A 10,750-nucleotide genomic window follows, 5' to 3' on the forward strand; every position below is an offset into this window, starting at 1 on the left:
TCTTTCTCTGTCTGACTTATTTCACTTAGCAGAAAGTGATTTCTGTTTCCTCCCTCTGTGGCCTTCCTGAATCCTCAGGAGGTAGAGCTGAGAAAAAATCAGTGTGTTCTCTGCACTCTTGACCTGACAGAATGCAGCTGATTCTTGTTTGTTGTAGTAGTGACATTCTGTAAAGTCACCAAAATGCTGAATTAGTGCCTACTGAACCATTGCTCCTAGGGGATTCACAGGCTTAGGTTCCTGTGAGCTTCTGTCACAGCGTCTTCACAACTGACCAATACATAACCTTGCTTCCATTTAAAGGGACCTTCTTTAATGGTGCTGATACCTTAACATTGAATTCCCGATGAACAGCACTATAACTCATGCTTGAACTAAGCTTACCTAACACATGCATTTTCTCCACAAGGCACCTCACAGCCTTCTTGCATTTAGAAACACTAAACAGCACTTCAGCCGCATGCTTGGGGACCATTTTAAACACTGAAATCACCAACCAGAAGCACAAAAATATGAAAAACATGGCACAGGATAGACCATGAAAAGGACACTTATTTATAGTAGGAGAGCTAAGCTGAAATGAGAAGGCAGAGCATTGCCTTGTTTGACCTCAGCTGGGACCATGCACACGGGCACTCAAATTTTTTGCCACTCTGTACATGGCCATGAACAACTGCAAAAGTGCCACTGATACTGATTTTGGGGTTACAAATGAATTTTAGTGAGTGGGCAGATTCACAGACATCTACTGTATAATATAAGCAAAGTAATCCCAGACATTGTAGCAGGAACCCTCCTCAGCCCAGCTATACAGTTCATGTAGAAAGCCAATCATTTAAGGTAAAAATGAGTTACAAGTTAGTATTGTGACCAATATCCAGAACACATTTTTAGACAGCTTCATATAAGATGAAGGCCAATTAGTAATTCCTTTTGTTGAATAAATGACAGTTAACACTTCTGCCCTCACTTTGAACATCTGTAGAATAGGAACAACGTCTTGTGTATCCCCATGTCCTTGGTATGAAGGGTAATAATGGCCAACACATAGTGGGACCTCAGCAAGTGAATGAATAATAAATAAATGAATGACAGAATGAGCCAGGAGAAATCTGCTCCATGGTGCCTGGGCACTTGAGGGCACGATATGAATCTGATGTATCTTTTCAACTTAGATAATTTCCACTGTGTTCATTAAATTAACTCATGTAAATGCTTACTAACTGTCAGAGAGAGTAATGTCAGAGCTGGTGTAGCATGGAGGGTATTGCAGCTGGGCCTGAGGATGAAACAGGAGGACCACCAAACGTATTGAGAAAACTACTCAAGGGCTGGAACTGCACTGGACTCTTTCTTCCATCTCACCATGGAACCTGGCTGGCAGGATTTTTTTCTCTAACATTCCTGATACCAACTTCTCTCCACTTCAGCCCCACTCCCACACTGCTGTTATTAGAAACTTCTCTCTAGAACATGGATTTGTTCATCTCAACCTCTTGCTTCAAAAACTCCATCCTCCCCATAAGAAACAATTCAAAGCTCCTTAATGACCCGGCTCCATCCCTGCACCTCAGACTTCAATCTCTTAACCATCGCACTGAAGTTCACCCTGTGCTCAAGCTAAACTGGACTCATCACTGGATCCCAAGCATGCCTTTTAGGACTTGTGGCCATCGCATAGACTGTCCCCTCTGCCAGTGTTGTCTGCCCCTTCGCCCAGCTCTTCCTTTCAGCTCTAGCTCAAATTACAGCCCCTGTGCTACGTCTGGCAAGATGCCTGTCTCTCCCCAAGTGTGAGCTCTGCAGAGGAAGGGTCTGTGATACTCACCTTTGTGCACAGCCTCTAGCATGTTAATGTTCCGTAAACGTATTTGAATGAGTGAATGCATCTAAACATTATCTAGAGGAAATAGGAAGGCTTAAAACGTCTTTTTAAACAAAAAAGAGAGGATAGACTATCAGTTTCTACTAAGGCAAGTAGAAAGCTGTGGCTGCCCTTTTGTTAGGTAGCTTTGTCTGTTGTACAAAACTGAGCTTTTCCACTCAGGAAACACCTACACTGTGCCACACTCCCTGGCCCCCAATATAAACATCCAGGGACTAGACTTAATTAAAGTAGAAGCTAGTGAAATTTTATGTGAGAGGAAATGACATTCAATTTCAGATATTATCTGTTTCAATTATTTCCTGCAGATTAACGATTCATTTCACCAAGTATTTATCGTGGAGCTACTATGTACAAGAAACTGGGCCAGGGGCTTTGGAGCGTGAAAAGATAAGCAGAACACAGGGGCTTTTGTCTAGTGGGAGAGAAAGTCGTGGAAACGCATTTCTGTAAAACAGGATAAAATGTACACTTACTGCAGGTAGAGCCATGGTTAGCACAAAGGAAGGAGAAACTTATTTCCAACCTGCTCAGTTCCATAGAAGAGCTTGGATCTAACCTGAGCCTTGAAGGGTGCATTTGGGAGTAGGTAGGTGGCAAGGCAGATGGAAGGAGTAGTAGCATGGTTAGGGCAGTTCCAAGGGGCGGGAACAGTATAAGCAAAGGCACTGAGGCAGGAAAGTACAGGGAGCGACAGCAGGGGACAAGTACTGCAGGGAGCATGGGGGCGAGGGTGGAGCATTGTTAAATAAGACTGGCAAGGCACATCATAACCTGATGGAGGGAAACGTAATGGCAGTTTGCTTGGAATTAATTCTGTGGTCATTAGGAGCCATGCAAAATTTCAAAACAAAGGAGGTATATGACAGCAAGGGCAGTGGCTAAAATTTACAAGCTTTTACTAGGTGTCAGACACTTTTACTAAATCCTCACTGTAGCAATTTGAGGTTCGTACTATTACTGGGTTGGCCAAAAGGTTCGTCCGTTTTTTTCTGTAAGATGGCTCTAGGAGAACTTAGTTGTCTTTAACTTCATTAGAAACAATTTTGTTAGATTGTATGTGACAGCTGTCATATCAGCGTGCATTTAAAAAAAGACTTATCTTACTTCACTCTGTATGACAGACTGAAGTAAGTCAGAAAGACAAAAACAAATACTGTATGCTAACAAATATATATGGAATCTAAGAAAAAAAAAAAAAGGTCATGAAGAACCTAGGGGCAAAACGGGAATAAAGACACAGACCTACTAGAGAATGGACTTGAGGATATGGGGAGGGGGAAGGGTAAGCTGTGACAAAGTGAGAGTGGCATGGACATATATACACCACCAAACGTAAAATAGATAGCTAGTGGGAAGCAGCCGTATAGCACAGGGAGATCAGCGTGGTGTTTTGTGACCACCTAGAGGGGTGGGATAGGGAGGGTGGGAGGGAGGGAGACGCAAGAGGGAAGAGATATGGGAACATATGTATATGTATAACTGATTCACTTTGTTATAAAGCAGAAACTAACACACCGTTGTAAAGCAATTATACTCCAATAAAGATGTTAAAAATAAATAAATAAAAATTAAAAAATAAAAAATAAAAATAAAAAGAGACTTATCAAAATTGGTGAATTTTTGTGTAGCCATTTTAATATTGAAGATGGAAGGAAAAAAGCAACATTTTCGGCATATTATGCTTTATTATTTCAAGAAAGGTAAAAACGCAACTGAAATGCAAAAAATAAGATTTGTGCAGTGTGTGAAGGTTCTGTGACTGATCGAACGGGTCAAAAGTGGTTTGTGAAGTTTTGTGCTGGAGATTTCTCGCTGGACAATGCTCCATGGTTGGGTAGACCAGTTGAAGTTGATAGCGATCAAATGGAGACATTAATTGAGAACAATCAGCGTTGCACCACGTGGGAGATAGCTGACATACTGAAAATATCCAAATCAAGCGGTGAAAATCATTTGCACCAGCTTGGTTATGTTCTTCTCTTTGATGTGTGGGTTCCACATAAGTTAAGTGAAAAAAACCTTCTTGACCACATTTCCGCATGCGATTCTCTATTTAAACGTAACAGAAACGTTCCATTTTTATTTTTATTTCATTTTACATTTATTTATTTATTTTTTATATTTGGCTGCGTCGGGTCTTAGTTGTGGCATGGGGGATCTTTCGTCGTAGCGTGTGGGCTTCTCTTTAGTTGTGGCGCGCAGGCTTTTCTCTAGTTGTGGCATGCGGGCTCCAGGGTGCATGGGCTTGTAGTTTTTGGCACACAGGCTCTCTAGTTGAGGCGCCCACGCTCAGTAGTTGTGGCACATGGGCCTAGTTGCTCCGCGGCATATGGGATCTTAGTTCCCCAACCAGGGATCGAACCCGCATCCCCTACATTGGAAGGTTGATTCTTTACCACTGGACTACCAGGGAAGTCCCTCCATTTTTAAAAGAAATTGTGACGGGTGATGAAAAGTGGATACTGTACAATAATGTGGAATGGAAGAGATCGTGGGGCAAGCGAAATGAACCACCACCAACCAACACCAAAGACCGGTCTTCGTCCAAAGAAGGTGATATTGTGTAAATGGTGGGATTGGAAGGGAATCCTCTATTATGAGCTCCTTCCGGAAAACCAAACGATTAATTCCAACAAGTACTGCTCCCAACTAGACCAACTGCAAGCAGCACTTGATGAAAAACATCTGGAATTAGTCAACAGAAAACGCATCATCTTCCTTCAGGATAATGCAAGACCGCATGTTTCTTTGATGACCGGGCAAAAACTGTTACAGCTTGGCTGGGAAGTTCTGATTCATCCGCCATATTCACCAGACTTTGCACCTTTGGATTTCCATTTATTTAGGTCTGTACAAAATTCTCTTAATGGAGAAAATTTCAATTCTCTCGAAGACTGTAAAAGGCACCTGGAACAATTCTTTGCTCAAAAAGATAAAAAGTTTTGGGAAGATGGAATTATGGAGTTACCTGAAAAATGGAAGAAAGTAGTAGAACAAAAGGGTGAATATGTTATTCAGTAAAGTTCTTGGTGGGACTTCCCTGGTGGCGCAGCGGTTAAGAATCCGCTTGCCAATGCAGGGGACACAGGTTCAATCCCTAGTCTGGGAAGATCCCACATGCTACGGAGCAACTAAGCCTGTGAGCCACAACTACTGAGCCTGCGTTCTAGAACCCGTGAGCCACAACTACTGAGCCCACGTGCCTACAGCCCGTGCTCTGCAACAAGAGAAGCCACTGCAGTGAGAAGCCTGCGCACCTCAATGAAGAGTAGCCCCTGCTCACCGCAACTAGAGAAAGCCCTAGCGCAGCAACAAAGACCCAATGCAACCAAAACTAAATAAATAAATAAAAATTTTAAAAGTTTTTTTAAAAACACCTCTATTCTACGAAAAATAAATAAATAAAAGTTCTTGGTGAAAATGAAAAATGTGTCTTTTATTTTTACTTAAAAACCGAAGGCACTTTTTGGCCAACCCAATAGCATCACATTTTAAAGATCAAATGGAAAGCCCAGAGAGCTTAAGCAACTTCCCCAGGATCCACTGCAAATAAGCAGTGGACCTGGGATTTGAAGCCAGGAAGTTTTATTTAAGAACTTGGGTTTTGAACCTGGGATTAAAGCATAGGATTCAGAGAGTCTCTGAACTTTCTGAATTGTTTGCAAAGTGTTTAGTATATATGAATGTGTGCATTTGTTTAAGAGAAAATCTATAGCTTTAATCATATAAAAGGCATGCTCCATAAAAGGTTAATAAGGACTATGGTAGCACCCTCTTCTCTCAAAAGTCCCTCAGGATATTCAATGCATTATATGGTGACTTTAGGCTTATGCTACTTCTTAGATTGGAAGAAGCAGAACAATCTAGCACCACTCAAAATAAAAGGAAATGTCAAAACAATTTGTAGGAATTGTTAGTATTGTAAGTGGCAAACTGTTCTTGATTTGTGAGAAACATAGAAAATGCCCAAGAAGTTCTTTTGAAAGTCAACATGAGATATCCAGGCCTTGAAAACTGTGGATAGTTTGAGGGCAGAGACCCTGGCTCTGCATTGGGCAAAATTACTCTTACAAAAGCTAAATAAACTCCTGAAATTTGAAATGTTTTTTAAAAATGCCTAGATGCTAATCTTCTTTCAACTGCACTAATTTGTCTTTTTACAGTTAGGGGGACTTAGGGGATGAATATTTATTAACCCATGAGACTGAAAATCCCTTAAACCCGGTGGTAAATCCAAAGGCAGGTGCCAGGATGAATGAATCCAGATTAAAGAATTGCCCAGTTTATTCCACTTGAGAAACCAGATTAATACCTAAGTTTTGTTTAGAGGAAAAATTTTAATGCTTTAAATATGTACATCTTTAAGACGTTACTATCACACAAGAATAGCAAATACAATACTTTATTTTAGTAACAGAGATCTGGATTCCCTACTTACTGGAGTTTTTCTTAACATTTTTCCCATCTTTGTTTTCTCGTTTTCTCTCTATTTTGTGTTTTTTTCTTGGACTGTTTCAAAGGGCTTAATATACAGTCCCCATTCAGACTTGTCCAAATGTTAAAAAATATCTTTTATGGTAGTTTTGTAGATTTGAAGGATTCAATAAGGATGGTAAATAGCAATTGGTTGTCATGTCTCTTTAGTCTCTTTTTTGAACTATATTGTCTCCCTGCTTTTTTTGTTTTCTCTTATTTTTCATTTCATGACATTAACATGTTCGGAAAGTCTAAAATAGTTGTCTAGAAGTATGTCTTTCAATCTGAGTTCATCCATTGGTTTCCTAATGATTAGATTTAGATTAAACATTGCTAGCAAGAATATACTGCTTCTCTTTAGAAGGTACAAGATGGTGGTTAGGCTAAATTTAATCATTGGATTAAGTTGGTGTTCACTGGACCTCTCCATTGTAAAGGTACCTAATCCCCTTACTCACTAATAAGTCATCTGTGGGGTTATTCTTGGGGACCATGTGCATATCTTGTTCCCCGACAGTCAGTTATTCACCCAATGGTTTTCGCATTCATCTTTGATCCTTATGTGAATCAGTAATTACTACGTTGGTGGTTGCAGTATGGTACTAACTGCATTTTTGAAAGTCACTTTACTGGAGAAAAATTCTCCTTCTCATTCCCATCCCTATTTGGGAAAAATCTAGGCCCCAAAGACAGATGGCAGAGGAGTTGACGAAAGGGAAACTTGTAAGCAACTATCCAAAAATATATTAATATTTTAAATGTCTGAAGTGTTTTCTTTGTGAGTGGGTGTAGAGGAAAGTTCTAGGAGAGAGAGAGAGAGAGTGTGTCTTTTAGTTTCAGGGATTTGCCCTTAAAACAATAAATCCTTAAGATTTATTAAGGATTTATGATGCAGATGAGGAAAAACAAAGTAAATTGCCATTCTGATTTCCTTCTAGACTGAGAGAATTCAATAATAATGAGACGAATTTTCATTCAACCCAGCCACAATCTGAAAAGATATTGATGTTTGCCCTCCCATTTGAAAACACTCAATGGTTCTTTATAAAGCATGTTAGATTGAAATCAAATGGGCATCAAAACCATGAAATTCCTATGAAAGGTGGGATAGTAAACAGAAATTGTTTAGTAGGGGGGTTTCTTGATCTAGGCTTATAATTCTTTGAAGATTTATCCTAAGGCTTTTATACCTGCCTTGCTCATGACTGACTCACTCAGTGACTCAGTGTTATCTGATGAGGATCTTATTTCACTTTTGAAAGCAGAGTGTTGTTCTCTTTGTTGCGGTAGTAAGGGGTAGCAGGAAAAGATTGACTCTGGGCAGTGCAATTGAAACCCCCCCCATCCATCTTGAGATTAGAGAGTACCCTGCATGCAATTATCAGTTCTCCTGCTTGCAGTTCATAATGAAAAGACCTATTTTTGAAGCATGTAACTATCCCTCCTGCCTAAACAAAACTATTCTTAAATATAGGGGTAATTATCAGCACTCTCTATGAATTCATTTATAATTTGCTTTATTTTTCTTTTCATTGTTTTGTAAGAGGATCTTGGACACTATTTTTGTGACCAGGTAGACCTTGGACCCCTGCATCCTTTTGAGCCATGAATTTTCACATTATGTTCTTTAAGTCTGGAAAAATGACTTGCCCGTATTTTGCTGGTATAGTATGATCACACACTTTTTTCTCTCATTGAGATCTTGCTGAGTGAGAAATTGGTGTGGCATGAGATGGTCTATAAAATTTACATTAACCTATCCCAATTCTGTGTTTGGAGACAGCTGAATACTTCTTGCATTTGTTTGATAATTTCTTACCCTGCATGCTGGCTTATATTATGGTGTTGTTACAGATTCCAGAATATGAATATTTAAGGCAAAACCTCGCTAATTCAAGCATCTGAACTTTATGGGTCTCAAGATTGAGCAATTCACTTGAAGGAATTAGATTGGCATGTGCCCGGCAAGCGCAGTCATTCACCTAGAATCTTGAGGTTTCTGCAAAGCTAGAGTCTCTCCATGGCCACGCCCAGTTTGCTGTCAGTCCTCTTGGTGTGTAGTCGCCTCCACCAGCCCTTTGGACACGACACAGAACAGAGAACCTGGTCCTAGGGTGGTGTGTAGCTAAGAGCTTCATAGCATATTTGACGCTGTAATAAATGAGGAGGTACTGAAATAGTTCCTATTTTTAAACACTTTGACTCACTTTCTAAGATGTAGCACAACAACCCCAAGGAATATTTAGCATTCCAATTCTTTATAAAGAATATTTATTACAAAGGCTTGTAAAGTGCATTGCTTGAATCATAGAGGTGGGTTCATACTTGTCAAACAGGTTTATACAACACTGAAAAATAAACACAAGTATGTCAGAAATCTTACAAATGAACAGGGCTTCTTATTCAGTGTGGGCAGTCTTAAAGTGAGTTTTTGGGTGAGTTTTTCTTAGAGGTTGACTTAATTACTAGAGAAATAATTGAGCAAACAACAAAACTGGTTACAAGCGCCATGACGTTAGGAGATGTCATCTTTCTTTTAGGCGTATCATGGTGTCTGGTTAAAGCAACAGTAAGGCTCCATGTATATTTGTTGAATTAAATTTTCAAATTAGTTGCTAAATTCCTCTGGTCTTAGGTTTCTCAATCAAGGTGAAGCCACCTCACTTGACTTTTCACAGATTGCCATTTTGTCTTCCTGTCTCCACCCCCACTCTCCTTTCCTGCTCTTAACCCTGCTGGCCAGTGACTTTTGACTTAAGGAATAGCAACACTAAGCTGTTGTATTTCATTTTTCAAGAAAATTATGTAGGAAAAAAGAGAAGTAGGACATATTCAAATCATTAAAAAGATTATATAGAGACAGAGAGATCACTCTGTACCAGACACTGTGTTAAGATCTTGCAGTGAAAAGGAACCGAGACCTGGTGCTTGCCCTCAAGAGGTCGGAGTCTGTAGGTAAAATAGTCATATCAAGAGAGCTGAAAAGTACAAGTCATGGTGTGAGGGTAGGGACTGGGGGACAGCTTAAGTAAAGTTGACTATGTCAACTGGAAGAATCAGTCTTGGCCTCATAACAGCCCTAGAGCAGGGTCTTTAAGGATGAGTGCCCCAGGCAATGTGGACTTGAGAAGGCATTGGGGGAATTCTCCAGGGAATGGAGAAGGCAATTCCTTTGTTTGTGTATTGGCTCTTATGAGAAGCAAGACAGTTGTTCTGTTGGGGAATTTGGAGAGTATAGATTAAAAGAAGAGCTGGGAGAAGAAAAGGGCAGGCATTGTGAATGCTAGTAGATGTGGTGGATATGCCATGGCTTGGGAAGGAGGGGCAAAGGTTGCATCTGGAAGGAGGTGCATGAAAGTCATGGAACGGGAAGGGTAATGTGACTCAAAGTCTTGGTGAAGTCAAAGAGCAGCTGAAGGTGGAGGAGGGCATTCACGTGAGCTAGTTGAATGGGAAATATTCTCAGAGAGGTGGATAAAGTGAGGAGTCTGGCTGTGCAGAGATTCACGGTGTGACCATGAGCATATACTGCTAAGAAGGCCCTGCTCTTTGATTCCTTCCCTCCCATGGTACTGTCTTTCCTGGGACAATATCCTCCCCAGTGTCTCTCATGTATAACCATCCAGGATTGCACACCTTAACTCCATGCCAAACTAACCACATTTGTGACTCAAGCAACCTCATATACAAAACCTTGTAAAATCAACCTCCCCATGTTGAATTGATTATTGTTTAGTAGTCAGTATGGACCGTGTACAAACTATTGTATTACCAGCCATAACCCTTTATAGTCATATGGTTACATGGCTTTATCTCTTAAATAATAAGACAGCTGGAGCTCAAAGATTGAATTTGTTTTTGCTTTGTTTTTTGTAAGCTAGAAAATTATCTTGTGCTCCTATGTGCTAAATATTTGTGGAAGGAAGGAAAAGAGAGAGGAAAGAAGAAATAAAGAAATTAAAATTGTAGAAAGGAAGGAATTTGAAACCAAAGAATCATATGAACTCTGAAGGTCCTATAGGGTGGTAGCAAAAGCTGAAGGAGGGCTCTTGAATAAACCTGAAGGTGAATAGGGAGGATGGTGGTGGTACCCGGGAGGTGAGGTGATAACACTAATAGGGGCTAAAAGTGTGATTACAGCCTTCCTCAAAGAAGTTGACATTTATTGGAAAGTTTAGTGACCATTGTAAAGGAATTTCAGAGGGCACAGTGGGGAATGGACTGGGAGGGAACTTGGTTGAGTCAAGATCTGCTGAAACCCATAACTTTTTGTAAATATTGCTTCTGTGTGGGAAATATTTCAATGAGAATTGACTCTTAAACTCTCACTCTTGGATGTTCCTTGGATCAGGGCTTCTGGGGATATCCTCAGGAGAATGAATAATA

The 10,750-nt window shown here is 40.2% G+C and overlaps 1 protein-coding gene across 10 annotated transcripts in view; it reads left to right on the top strand.

Annotated features, from left to right (window-relative positions):
* The window catches only part of PPFIBP1 (PPFIA binding protein 1), a 176,325-nt gene that overhangs the window by 62,878 nt on the left and 102,697 nt on the right, over positions 1–10,750 (top strand). The window lies entirely within an intron of this gene.

Source organism: Balaenoptera musculus, chromosome 10 (genome assembly GCF_009873245.2).
Source record: "Balaenoptera musculus isolate JJ_BM4_2016_0621 chromosome 10, mBalMus1.pri.v3, whole genome shotgun sequence".
Classification (NCBI taxonomy): domain Eukaryota; kingdom Metazoa; phylum Chordata; class Mammalia; order Artiodactyla; family Balaenopteridae; genus Balaenoptera; species Balaenoptera musculus.